The following is a 15,490-nucleotide window of genomic DNA, read 5'->3' as shown; positions in this document are numbered from 1 at the left end:
CAAACTCTCAGCTATCAGGAAGTGTACTGTGATGTACAGTAGGTAAAACAAACACAAGGTCGGCTTCACACAATGGCATTCATGGCATTTTGTCAACTTTTAAACCTTTACAGTGCGGAGTGTACTACAGCAGCCTGAAGTTTTCATGTGCTGCCCTGTAATCAAAGCCCCATCAACCAGTGATGGAAGGGGAGAGTGGAGGAGATTTCTCCCTTGCATATGAGATGAAACAGGCAGGACTGTTCCTCTGTCTCACTGTGCATACCCAGGGCATGAGAGCTTCCATGTAAGGGAAAACTACTGCTTTTAACAGAAGATAAATTAAGCCCTTGAGTTAGAGTGAAACCTTTAAGGTCAGAATTCAGATGATAAAAGAAAACGGAGGTTTCCCCAGTTGTGTTGGAGGGCTAAGTAAGAGGTGAGGTTTATCGGCTTTCCTGCAAATGTGCTAATGAGTGATAAGGAGCTCTAATTTGAAGACACCCTGGAGCTGTTAAAGTGTGTGTGAAATGCAGACAATTCATCAGCAGAGCAATAATCTTCTCCCCTACAAATGGAAAAGCCATTTTGGTGTCTTTGGATTTCTGATTAAAGCCTGAGGGGGAGAAAACAGGAAATGGAAACTAAATTTTAGAACACTTAAAATGTGCCAGGCAATATTCTAGTTCTTTAGCAAGGGTGAGTCATCTGATATAATCCTCATAATTACTTTTAAAATATGGTGCCATATTTTTAGGTGAGGAAAATGAGGCACAGAGTGGATAGATGACACAAAGTCTGTGCCCCGGTTTCCTCATCTGTAAACAAAGCTGATCAATGAAGAAATCAATGTTCAAACCCACAGCTGCCTGACTCCAAGCCCACTCTTCCCCCACTAGCATTGTGTACACATACACACATACATATATATATAAATGTAGACATATAAATATATATTTTTAAAATGTAACAGAAACACACACAAAACAAGGTTATGTATTGATCGCTTGACAAAAATATGACCAGAGGCTCATAGGAACCTACCCCTGTATTTCACCAGAAGTCAGTGTACCCTAATTCAGTTTTCACAGAGACTTTATAGGACTTAACAACCGGGACTAATGAGAATCGACTACACGCACCCATAGCACAGAGGAGGAAAAGGGACTTGCAGTACAGCTTGATGGTTAAGAGAACAGGATCTGGATTCAAAACCCAGCTGTGACTTTAGTCTCCCCTGCCTCAGTTTCTCTATCTGAAAAGTGGCAATGAAACCAGGGTTTTCCACTGAGCTGTGGGAGGACTAAATGACATACAGTGCATGGGGTGTTGGGGAGATACATATATAAATATCAATCACCTAATTGGTGATTTTCTTTTTCCGGGAGTGCATTTCAGAATTTCTAAGCTAAGCATATATACGTTGAAAAAGACCCAAGGTGATTCCGAACCACACCTTGGATCCGGGGCATGCTCTATTGCTTTCTTCTCCCCTGGATCAACTGAAAAATCAATGGATAAATGACAAAGCTGCTTCAGTCTAGTGAAAAACCACTGGAGAGGGAATTTGGAAATTTGGGTCAGCTCTGCCACTGATAACTGTATCACTTTAGGAAGATGACCAAACATATGTCCTTCCTTCAATCAATATTCACTTATTGAGCAAAGAATTAGTAATGTTTCCAATGTTGCGGGCTCTATGCAGATGGAAGTGTGTATAAGCCATGCCCTCTACTTGCAAGTTGCCTATGGTCTAGTGAGGAATCCAGACATATAAACATGTTTGACATTCATAATAAAGTCTGATGGCACAAATTCCTATGAGAGGTTATGACAACATGGTTCCAAAATCATTTGCTTACGCCTGGACGGGCAGAGGAGTCAGGAAAGCTTCAACAAGAAAGGAGAGGGCTGAAGGAGTTTGCCAGGCTGATATGGTGAAGCAGAGAGGGGAGACTCCAGGGTAAGGGAATGACATGTGCAAAGACACGGGGTCATGTTCATAGATCTGAATGTCATTTGATAGAGTTGAATCATAAAGGACATGGCATGCCATGCTAAAGAGTTTGAACTTTATCTTGTAAGTGATGGTGAGACATGCAAATTTTCATAGGTTCATCAGATGGTTAAATTTGTGTTTTAGGAGAAACAGATAGTAGTGTGACAAATGAATTGGAGCAAGACTAGAGGTAAGAAAATCAATTAGAAAGCTGTTACAAAGTTTCTGATAAGAGATGATGTCAGCTTGATCTAGAAAAGGGGTGTATGTGTGGGTGAGAGAGAGAGCAAGAAAGGTGCTGGTTCAAGAGACATTATTAAAGTAGAATAAACAGACAAGTCTTCATAACTTACAACAGACAAGTCAACATAATTAGAGTCATGAGAAAGGTGGTAAAATGAACTCCATGAGGACATGGATTATGTCTTTTTGTTTACCATTATGCATGCTGTGCTTCACACAGTATGGGCCACATAATAGTTGCTCTATAAATAAATGAATGCGTGCATGAATGAATGAATGATGACTTCCAGGTCTTGAGCTTGGGTGACCTGGTTAATGGTTGGGCCATTAACCCAAATAGGTGGGTAATAAAAGGGCAATTTGGAGGATAAAAGAAATTGAGGTTAGTTTTGGATATCTGAGGTACACATGAGACACACACTCAGAAATCTGAATCTTGAGCTCCAGGGATAAAAATTCAAGACTGAAGATTATGGTTTGCAAGTCAGAAATAGAGACAGCATTTCAATCCACTAAAAAAAAAAGTATAATTACCTGGGCAAAATAGCCAATCACTCAAGCATTCATTTACTCATCTACTCATTTACTCCACACATATTTAGTGGGAGCCTACCCTGCATCATGCTTTGGGCAACGTTTAGGGAATGAATAGGTTCAATTTGGTCTCTGCCTTCAGGAGGTCTATCATAGTTGGGGAGACAGATAAAAAATCATAAAACAAACAAATGAGACAATTTCTACTGGTCATAAGCACTATGAAGGAAACAAGTGGTTGAGACAGAGAGTAAAGAAAGGAAGATTTCTCAGAGGAGGTGACATATAAATTGAGCCATGTATTAGTCTGGGTTCTCCAAAGAAACAGAACCAATACTATATATATATGTATATGCAGAGAGAGATTTATTATAAGGAATTGGCTCACAAGGTTATGGAGGCTGAGAAATCCCAAGATCTGCAGCTGGCAAGCTGGCAACCCAGGAGAGCTGATGGTATAGTTCCAGTTTGACCAATGTCCCAGTTTGAAGACAGTCAAGCAGAGAGAGCAAACTCCTCCTTCCTCAGTTTTATTGTTTGATTCATGCCTTCAACATGTTGGATGAGGCCCACCCACATTGGGAAGAGCTTTCCTCAGTCTACTGACTCAAATATTAATCTCATCCAGAAATACCTTCACAGCTATACTCAGCAATAACGTTTAACCAAATATCTGGGCACCCCTGGCCCAGCCCAGTTGACACATAAAATTAACCATCACCATCCTAAAGAAAGAGAACAGCTCAACCATGCAAACTCTGCAATAAAAAGTGTTCCAGGGAGATGAAACAGTGTGTGTAACGGCCTTAGGTGAAAAAGTATTTACTGTACCCAGAAACTCAAGGGCAACACACATGGCTGGAGATCAGAGAGTGAAGAGGAAAACAAGGTGCAAAGAAGTTGATCAGATGAACAAGACACAGATTACCTATAAACTTTAAGGCCATGGTAAGGATTTGGGGCATTATTCTAAAAGTAATGGAAAACCACTGAAGGACTTTAAGTAGGAGATAATTAGATTTTGTTATAAGGTTATATTTTACAATGTTAAGAATGGATTGTATGGATCAGGAATGAGAAGATAAGACTGAGGATGGTTTTTTCCCTCCTACTTTCTAGGAAGGTTTAGAGAATAAGATAACAGAAGAGATGTGCACATATTCTGAAAAACAAAACAAAAAGTGATAAGTATATGTGTGTAAAATGTAAAAACTCAAACACATAGAGAATATTATTTCAAGAAGGTACAGTTGTTCCACAGAATTCTGTTCAAGAGAGGTCGAGGGTAAAGAAATAATGCTAATCTTTTTAGTATTGAATTACTTCATAGTTTAGAATTTTTAAAATGATTATCCATCTTGTTAATATCTAAACCTGACTTTTTTCAACTTTGCTGAGTTGTATTTTGAGTGTGCCTCTTAAGGAGCTTGGATTTTTACGACTACTATCTGTAAATCTAGAGCCTTTTAAGAGGTGAATTTAATCTGTTTATATTTATTTTAATTACTGATATATTTGGACTTATTTAAACTATCTTAACCGTTTTTATACTTATAAGATTTGTCTGCCTATTTTTTCCTCTTCTCATACCTTCAAGTTTGAACATATTTTCCTTCAGTTTTCCCTACACTAGTTTGGAAGCTGCACATCATATAGCTCGTCTGTTTACTAACATACACGGTTAGCTTTATATATTTTTTTAACAAATTCTACAGTTAATCAGTATCTCTGTCTTTCTCCGAACAAGATAAGAAATGTATATGTATATGTCATAGTCCGTGTTGATACTGACTATAATGTACTGCTGAATAATAGAGCATTTTGACCAAACTCTAAGTAGGGACCTTTAACATCCCTCCTTTGTCTTCCATGTTGATATTGTATATTATTTTAGTTCCACTTGATTTTGACTAAATCAGTTATTACTGTTATCATTAATATTACTAATTGCAATGGATTTACCAGAATATTTCACAATTTCTGTGCTTATAACTGGGTCTTGCATCCTATTTCTTCCTTTTGGAATCTTTTCTTTCTTATCAAAATGCATCTTTTCAGTTTGTTCAGGAAGGGCTGTGGATTTTTATGAATGTTAGTCTCTGCTTCACCCTCATCTTGAGCGAGATTGGTGGGCCAAGTAGAATCCAATAGTTAATTTTCTTTAGCACTTGGAATATATTACCTCATTCTTCTCTAGCATCATTTGTTGCTGATGAGAAATGCCCCTTATTTCCTCTTTTTCTTTTCAAAACTAGAAATAAAAGTAAATAATTAAAATGCTTTTGAAGGTTATCACACTGGACAGCTATATCTTCTCCGAAGAAGGAAACAGTGATAAAGAGTTTCAAAACTTATGGGCTGCTTTGCTCAATCCACCTGCTGAGGGAGAGCCCATGATTGTCTAAGATGCCTCTCCATGCCACTCGAAAATTTTGGCAGGTGGTGGAATATAGACCTAGAGGCTTCTCCCCTGTATCACTGTAGTGATGTCTTTTCAAATGGCAGCAAAAGATATCATGTTCTGCACATTTTCTATAGTTTTCCAGATTTTAATAGAGCTAGAGAAAGATAATCAGTAAGTCACAGAAAGGTGGAACTGGAAGGAATTCTGCAGTTACTTTATAGGGAATCAGCAATGTCTTTAGTTGATGCTAGTGCTAGTAGAGCTAGCATTATAACCCAGTTTCTTAGCTTCCAATTATGTATTTTTTCTATGACCCCACAATGCTCCTCAAGACTGAGAAAGAATTGCTGCAGGAGACTCCCCTCCCACTAGGGGCAGACACTTGGCTCTTCTGGAACCAACAAGTTCCTACAGTCTTTCCCTGTCTCTCTACTTCGGCAGCGGTATTCACAGTGGATACATTATATCTATTTTCCTAATTATAAGAAGCCAATAAAACTAGAAAACAAAACAAAAAACAAAACAAAACCTTATAACAAGCCAGAGTTTTTGTCTTTTTAATTAAAATTGTGTTTTTAGAATAGGTAAATCTTCACTGCTAATGCCAGTAGATAGCACAATTTAATCCAATGCAGGTAATCTGGCACAGACCTGGAATTGGGCTTCAAGCACCCTGAAATTCTCTTATCTCTACCTACTTTACATTTGAGACTTTGCCAATAAGCCACCACTATGGCCAGGTAGACACCAATGCATAAAGATACATGTACCCCTGTGTTCACTGCAGCATTATTCACAATAGCCAAGACTTGGAAACAACCTAAGTGCCCATCAAGGGATGAATGGATGAAGAAGATGTGGTATATATACACAATGGAATACTACTCAGCCATAAGAAATGATGAAATCCAGCCATTTGTGACAACATGGATGGACCTTGAGGGTATTATGCTAAGCAAAATAAGTCAGAGGGAAAAGGTCAAATACCATATGATCTCACTCATAAGTAGAAGATAAAAATGACAACAAACAAACACACAGAGACAGAGATTGGATTCGTGGTTACCAGAGGGGAAAGGGGGAGGGAGGAGGGCAAAAGGGATCATTAGGTACACGTGTGTGGTGACGGATTGTAGTTAGTATTAGGGTGGTGAACATGATGTAATCTATGCAGAAAATAGAAGTATAATGACGTACACCTGAAATTTATACAATGTTATAAACCAATGTTACTGCAATAAAAAAGAAAGAAAGAAAGAAAAAAAATGGTGATTCTTACCTGATGTGTTACATATATACTCACATGCATTTACTTGGTATTTTCAAGGTGTATCTAATTTAAGTACCTAATTTAAAATCTCATTTTTCAGGACTCCTACTCTTAAAAGTGTGTGTGTGTGTGTATATGCATGTGTGTATGCACATATAGGATTTTTTTTTTTTGGTGAGGAAGATTTGTCCTGAGCTAACATCTGTCACCAGTCTTCCACTATTTTGTATGTGGGTGGCCGCCACAGCATGGGTGACAAGTGGTGTAGGTCCATACCCAGGATCTGAAGATGTGAACGCGGGCTGCTGAAGCAGAGCACACTGAACTTAACTACTATGCCATGGGGCTGGCCCCACAAGTTTTTAAAGTGTTTCTTATTAAGAATAATTTTGCTCTATTTCAGGCATGTTGAGCATGAACAGCCATAGAATGAGCTACAAAATTCAATTAGACTGAAGTGATGCTAGTGTTGTTAGGAGCATATGCTTATTACAAATGTCCCCAATTGCTGTTTTCTTATCACAGATTTTTGACAGTTATATAACCTGCAAATATTAACCACATACCATAAAAGCAAATTACACTCAATTAAAATATGTCAATATTGAGCAGGAATTGTTAACTAAAATAATATGAAAACTACTTTCTATAAAAAAAAGAAAACAAAAAAGTTCAAGGCTATGCATGAATGGAGGTATGGGGTATATGGGAAATCTCCATACCTTCCTCTCAATTTTGCTATGAAACCAAAACTACTCTAAAAAAAATAGCCTTTAGATTAAAAAATAAAAAAGCTCAAGGATTCAGTTTTTAATTTTGAGATACATTAGAAAACATAAAAATATCTTGCCAAAGCATTTAATGCTGATATTTGGTGTTCCATGTGCAGAATACTCATATCTATGGCATTTCCTGCGGAATTTTTGGCATGGAAGATGCAGTTCAGACATTACTATTATTAAAAGCATTGATGTAATACCAAAAAACTATTGCTATATCAAATAGATATTGTTATTATCAAAAATAAAATTATGATTTATATATCTTGTATTTTTTTCAAACTCTAATTAATTATTTATTATTATCCAGAATCTACCCACTTGACACTAACTTCAGTGGCACCACTCCAGTTTCAGCCACCGTCCTCTCTCTCCTGTATTATTGCAATAACCTGCAAATTGGATTCTTGCCTCCTTTTCACTCTGTTCTCAACCAGTAGCCAGAGTGATGCTATTAAAACATAAGTCAATCAACTGCTCAAAATGTTCCAAATGGTTTCCCATCTCAGCAGAGTAAAACCTACTTTAATGGCCCACAGGATTCTACTTGACCCAACTCCCCACTGCCTTGCTCATCTAATCTTCTTTTCTCCTTGCTAAGCCCTCTCCAACCATAATGGCCTTCAGGGTGTTTTTCCAACTCACTAAACACACTCCAACTCCAGGGCCTTTGCATTGGCTGTTTCCTCTACCTGAAACTCTCTTCTCTCATCTTTACACATGGCTAACTCCTTTGATCCCTTCAGGTCTTTTATCAAATTTACATTATCAGTGAGGCCTGCACAAAAAATTTCATTTCAGACTTCCCTGTCCCCTCTCCAGCTTTAGTCTTCTCCACAGAACATGGAGAGCCCACTATATACTTTATTTGAATTGCCTCTTTCTACTAGAATGCAAGCTGACACATAATAGTTACAAGATAAATATTTGTTAAATGAATGGATAAATGACTGGATTTTTCGCCAAGCACTGTGCCAGGTTGTTTATACACATCTCATTTAATGACCAAAGCAATTCTGACATGTAGATACTATTATCTTCATTGTAGAGATGGGGAAACTGAATAGCAGAGAAATCAAATAACACTCCAAAATTCACTCAGCTAGCAAAAGCTGGAGACTGACACCATGGCCCATGTTCTTTAAGCCTCTTCACTCTCCCTTGCACTCAAAGGCTGAAGGTCAAGGTTGTCCTCACAAACAGGGTGACACATAAAGCTCAGCCAAACGAAGCACATTTCTAAAGCAGTATGTGAGTCTATGGAACATGAATCACAGCACTTCACAGCTCAGCATAAAGCGAAGCAGATGTCTTTCTCCTAGTTCTCACTGTTACACTGCATAAACTCCAAATATCTGTCAAACATCTACAGTGACATAAATATATATTCATTGTCTTAGAAGTATACTACTTCATAGTATGTGCTTCCTTAGAAAATAATCACAAGAGAAATATATCAAATGTAGACATTTTTCCAAATGTACGAACACAGCCCTGTTTGTGTGTATATTTTTCCATACTCACACATTATCTGTGCTTCAATTGACACTTAATGGGGTCTTGCTCCTTGTTGAGGGAAAGATATCATAGACCTTTTCTAAGGAAGGAATGACCCTTTCGTCTGACCCGAATATAGACATTCTCTTGCCAACAATGTCTAAAGCTGTCTCTAGGCAGGATGTGTTGGGAGAGGGGGGCAAGAGAGTGAATTCCTTTCCACACTTGGTTGTACAACACCCTTGGGTCACACTGGGTCAAGGAAGTGAGCTGAGGAACCATATGACATTCCTGACCTCCTTTCATCTCAGAGACCCAGTAATGATGGTGTTGAGGAAAAGGAGGTATGCATTCATCCACACATTCAAGCGTATATTGAGCACCCACTGTATGCTGAGCTGTGTGCTAGGCACAATGACGGTTACACCACAGTATACGAAACATGATCTATGTCCTCATGTAGTAAGTTATTAGAGAAACGGCATGACCTAGAGAAGCTTATCAAATTATAACAGACATAAATTCAGTGATAATGTGAATATAATCCAATAATAAACTTCACAGCCAAGACACACTTTGGGTAGTCAGAAAATAATAACATAACTGCAGGCTAGAGGTTTTGGAAAAGTTTTCATAGTGAACTTTTGGCTCAAAACACAGATAAATATGTGGATTTGCAAAATGAAGTAGTCAAGTTATTGCAAATAGAAGCAACAGTTTAAGTAAAGTTAGAGAGATAAAAATTAGTATAATTTGATTAGAAGAGAGAAATCCATTTTCTTGCTAATGGAGAAATTATAGAGATTAGAGTTTTAATGTCTGCATAAGAAGCCAAGTGCCTACATTTATGCATTAATCTAGAAAATTACGAGAATTTTATCCCCAAGAGAGGCAAAAGACTCATTATACTTCACCATCAGGGAAGTTCTAAAATATGTCACAATGTTTCAACTCAAGAAATATTTCCATGTAGATGACATCCACAAGAATTAATTAGAACACACCAATGACATCACGTCTGATTCTTATTAAATATATTAATGAAGCATTACTTCATTCTAGAACCTAAAGTGTTCTCACTGTCATAAGCCAAACATGAACATTATAAAAACAAGTAGAGGTTCCCTTGCTGACTGCACTCTAGTGATTTCTGTAGCATACTTCAGGGACATTCAAACCAAATCAATGGCATCCCAAACTGCTGCTGTGGGATGTCATGATTTGAAGCTAACTCGATGTTTTAAATCTTACTTCTGAGAAATGGGGCAGATTATGGCTCTCCCTTCCTATCTCAGGGGTTACAAGGAAACAACAAAATCATAGTGGGAACACTTCTGAATAAAAGTAAGGAGGGCAAGATCAAACAGTTATGACTACTTTGCTATGTCCTGGCTACTATGCTAAGCTGCTGTATGAATTAATATTTTATTTTATCCTCAGTTCACCTTGTGTTAACTGCTCATAGGATGGGATGTTATGGTTCATTCGTATTTTTTCATTAAAGGAAGCTTCCCTGATGGTTAAAAATCATAAAATATTTGCACCCATCCTCCTGTTTAGTATCTGGAGAAAAAAACTCCTCTGACAATGGAAGATCACAAAAAGCCCCTCGATCATTCTCAGTGTCAAGTCCTGAAATGTAGAGGATTTGGGAAATTAAGGATAACATTCACTAATGTGGGGAAAACTCTGGAACTTGATTTTTTGATCAAATTGGAGTTATGGCCCTATTTTCTAAAGGTTTGCCTCACCTCTGAAAACATGAAACGAAGTAGAAGGGAATGCATGAAGATTACAGACAGTCTCACAACTTTAGAAAGTAAGGTGGCTCATGGTCTTAGGCCTGATTCTCTAGAAGCAGAATCTAAAACAGGGATTCCAGTGCACATGGTTTATTGCAGGGTGGGGAGGTGCTCTCAGGGAAGGGAGAATGAGAGAAGCAGGATGGGGCAGGGAAGGAGATGAGCTCAGGTTTAGCCTCAGCCTAATCCCATGGGAAACTCTGGAGTGTGAACTGAACCATAGAGTTTACTCCACCTTGGAAATGGCCTCTTTTACTCATATGTCAGTCAGTCACTGGCTGTCAGCTGTCCCCTGGATGGGGGGAAGGTCATTTAACCTCCAAGGTAAGGTGTCTTCAATTTGGCCACGGGCAATCTTCTAGAGAAGGGAGCAGCAATGAGCCATTAGTAGCTGACATTCATAGCAGCTGGGAGATGGACGTACCAGCCTAGTGAAGGCTATCTGAGGGGGAATCAATCAACGGCAGCCACGCATTCATTATTCTCTAACAGGCAGTATGAGATGTATTTGATGGGGGCTAGGGAAGGCTCCACGGAAAAAGTAACACTCAAAACTGAGCCTTGAAGGATAAATAAAACTTCAATAGGCATAAATCTATTTGGAAAGTTTCTTTCTTGTTCTTTTGGTATTAGATGCCAACACTACAGATATTGCACACAAAATTCTGGTATTTCCAATTTCTCCTGTGGCAGTGGCTAGGTTGCCCTCTTCCATCTTTCTCCTCTCCCATGGAACACAGTTGTAACCAGGAGGTGGCTGCCCGACCACAGGCCACATTCCTCACTCTTCTTGCAGCTGGGTCTGGCTACATGATGAACTCTCACCAGTGGGAAATAAGTGGCAGTGATGAGTGACATTTCCAGGCCAAGGCTGTTAGAAGCAAATGTGTCTCTTCCACGTTGTCTTTGCCATTTCCATCAACTGCCCTATGGAACAGCAGAGCCATAAGGTAGAGGGAGACTAGTTCCCTGTTCCCTGTGTTGAGAAAGACCATCTGCTAATTAGAACATTAGATATAAGCCCTTATACATTCTATCGAATTAAAGCTTCTATTTGTTACAGCAATATCTTAACTAATAGTCCTCATTATTAAGAAATTAACAAAAATTCTTTTGCCAGATGAGGCTAGGAAACGGTCTCTCTTCTTATGCAACAGGTATCTTCGTTTCTAGTAGTGGCTTGGATTTTGCTCAATTTCTTCCGTGTATTTCGTACAGTTTTGCCATGGTCTGGTCACTTCCTTGTAGGTGACCAGGACACATTTTAAGTTGTAGAAAATTTTGTTGCCCTACAGTTGTTCAAAATTTGCACTAAAGAGAGTAAATTTATCAACGGAATGTTAAGGGGGCTTCACTTTCTCTGATATCCTATAAATTCCTGTTGCCAGTGTTGAATTTAGCCAGGCATACATCTATTTGTAAAGCCTTGTAGTTCTTTGTGATATCAAGACAGTGGCTTCTATATTCTGATTCCAAGCTATCTTGAATAAGAAAAGGATATTGGAGGATTGGCAATGGGAGGGAAGGTGTTATCCTCTGGCATTTTGGCAAGAAATGTTACTTCCCATTTGTGGATCTTACTAAAAATGCATGCCCATTTAGAGACATGCCTTAGGTCTATGATACCTCCAGAGAAAGGAGTAGCTCAAGGATTTGACTGTTTATCAATTTCACACTCAATGTTGCACTGACTATGTTGGCACGCAATGAATACTATCATTCAGTCAGACTTGATATAGAGTTTTCAAGTTCCTTTCAAATTAACAGTGATTTCATCACTATTGTCAGAGAAAGGACAACAAGGTTGCCTTCAGACTTGGGTACAAGCTAAGTAAATGACATGCATGAAATTAGAAATAGCTTAGGATGACAAATCTTTTACATTTATAAAGCTTATGAGTCATTAAATGATAATGTCAACATATTCATAAATATTAGTTTTAAATAGTAGACTACACCTGGAACAATGATTACAGGTATTCAGATACATGCTCACTCTAATAAAACAACATTTAATGGAAGTGGCATCCATTTTCCAGGTTTAGCTCAGATAGAAATGGAGTCAGAATATATTATGTAACACATATCATAATCCTTGGAGATATGATTTAATATTTCATATTCAATCTTCACATGAATTTAATATTTCATCCAGAAAGAAATGGGCATGGAGAAAGGAAATAAATCAAAGAAACCAGGCCAATCTATATAGCAGGAATATGAAATACACGAAACCTCAGCCCAATGGATCTCTAATACCTACATTATTTTAAATATTTCTATTGGATTCAAAAATTTATCAATAAAATAAGTTACTACTACCAAATATGGATTAGGAAAAAAATTCAAAATCTTTTTGTCTTCCAGGTTAGAAATTCTGAGGAAAACTGATTAGAGTGACTTCTTGTGAAGTTCTGAAAAAGAATCCTTTAAGTGGAAGCAGATATTGTATTTTCTCTTTCTCGTGAAGCATGTTTTTATAATGACAATTTGCATTTCATAAGACACTGGAGTTTTGTCACAGTTTAACTTAACTATGATTCACTAAAAACAGGTAACTTCTCCCCTCAGCCTCACCCCTGCTTGTCACATAACTTCCTTCAGACCATGTCTGAAAACATGTTTCCTAACACACAGCTTGTCTTCATAAAAGTCTATCTGGGTAATCCGCAGTATCTGAGAAATGTCCTATGACCGCTTTTTGACCCATTGACACAGCTGTAGGTTTTACCATTTTCCTTACTACAATGCCCTGGATAGCATTTCAAATATCTAGAGTCACAACCTTTATTGTTTGCCAGATGGGCTGTGAAATGTATGCTAATGTTCATAATAGGATTATACAAGGTTGTTTATTGTCTGAAAAATAATATGAGCATTATCTTCTATTTTTTTTTTTTACCCCAATGGGTTTTCCCTTTAACAGGTATTAGGAAGTCTAATTTTGATTAAGTAAATATCGGCTTTCAGCTTTACAAATGATGGTTCATTTAGGCACATACTTTAATAGTATTAAGGGTGGAAAACAAGAAGAATTAGCCAGGTAAACTAAAGTACAAAGAACATATTATAATACAGAACCATGCATGGCAACTTGCAGCACGTACATATTTCATGCTAGAATTGAGTACAGTGATTCAACTTAATTCAAATATGGGACAAAGGACTATATGCATGCTATGAAAGTGACACTTAAAAATACAGAATACAGGGTGTAACTACAGTGCCACTGTCCTTCAAACCTTTTGTTTTTTGCTTTGTATATACTTGTTCAGGTGTGATCCTCTCTCTTTTCTTAGTCTTTTCTTACTCTTTGGTCCCCACCAAAAACAGATGCTCAGTTTAGAATTTCAGTTCAAGCAGTTTATTTGGGAGGGGATCACAGGTTGCACAGCTGAAGGAGTGGGGAAGTGAGACGGGTAAGAAAGAATGCCAATAAAGGGTGTGTTATGGAGCAGGACACTGCTGCAGACAACTAAGGCTCAACCCCACTGGGGATCACATGAGAGGCTCTGTGGAACACGCCTCCAACAAGGGACAAGGTAAGTCAGGTATTTATTCCCCAATAACTTTCCCTCATTGGAAAATGAAGCCTTACTTCAGGGCCTTACCTTCCCTATGTGCAAGCCAAACATATGCAAACTGTCAGAGAGAGCTATCAGGCAGAGAAATGCAGGAAGACATAGGCATGCCCAGCAACTCTTGGCAGTGAACTCCAGTAGAGGTCGAGGGGATGTGGGCAGGGATCCCACAGATTCTGCTACACATGCCATGGCTAACAGGTTCTTGTGAATGTGGCTACATCTTTGCTGTGGTATGCTGGAACCAGGGCTTGGGATGGGAGAGAACCCAGCTTGAATCTCATTCTATCATTCATTTATGGCAAATGGTTTTTGTATGTCTGGAGCTTTGGGCCATATTATTTCAGTCTAACTTCTTGGGGGCTGGAGACCGGACATCCATTTCCTCGTCTATTAAACTGATATAGTATGGCCCAAAGCTCCAGGCATACAAAAATCATTTAATGTAAATCACATCATTAGCATCAACTATCTGGCATATGGCCCAAAGCCACAGATATACAAAGACATTCTTAAAAGGCAGGATATTCCAGGGGCTCAGAGGTTATCTCCCGGGAGCTTGTCAAGGGGCAGTACTGAAGACCTTTGGAATATGCAGGGTTTGGGCAATCCAAACCTGCTGAGTTATCCCTTTTCTGCACAGGATGCCACATCCTCTCTCTGGCTCCATGGCATAATCCTTATTCCAGAGTCCATGAGTGCAGACAGTTCTCCAGATGCCCAGTGGTCTCTGCAAAAACCACTAGACAGATGCTACTGGAGTCATCCTAAGCCCTGTCTCACAAATGACCAGGAGTATCTCAGCCCATAAGCCCCTTATCAAGGCTCAGCACCTCTCACTGGTCCACCCTCCTCCACATCAAAAGCAGCCAGCCTAGGCCCTCCTGAGATATAAAGACTGACAAATCACCCATGGACACACAAATGCTTCTAGGTCTGCTCTGTCCATTAGAGTATCACTAGCCACATGTTGCCATTGCACACTTGAAATGTCACTAATCTAAACTGAGATGTGCTGTAAGTGGAAAACACATACCAGATTTTGAAGACTCAATACAAAAAAAAAAAGAATGTAAAATATTAATAATATTTTAAGTGATTACATGTTGAAATATTTTAAACAGATTAATTAAAATATATAATTAAAATTAATTTCACTTGTTTCTTTTCCCTTTTCTTAATGTAGCCATGAGAAAATTTAAAATTACATATAGCTCACATTATTTCTATTGCACAATGCTGTTCTCCATGGAAATATAAAGTGTGGGATATGAGGCTCTAAATACACTCATAACGTCTTTTGATCGCCTCTCTGGATAATGTGACCATGTAGCATGATTGTTTTATAAATATATCATGGAAAATCATAGATGGAAACAAACAGTTTACAGATAATGACTCT

This window comes from Diceros bicornis, chromosome 19 (assembly GCF_020826845.1).
Source record: "Diceros bicornis minor isolate mBicDic1 chromosome 19, mDicBic1.mat.cur, whole genome shotgun sequence".
Lineage (NCBI taxonomy): Eukaryota > Metazoa > Chordata > Mammalia > Perissodactyla > Rhinocerotidae > Diceros > Diceros bicornis.
This window is presented reverse-complemented; position numbering follows the sequence as displayed.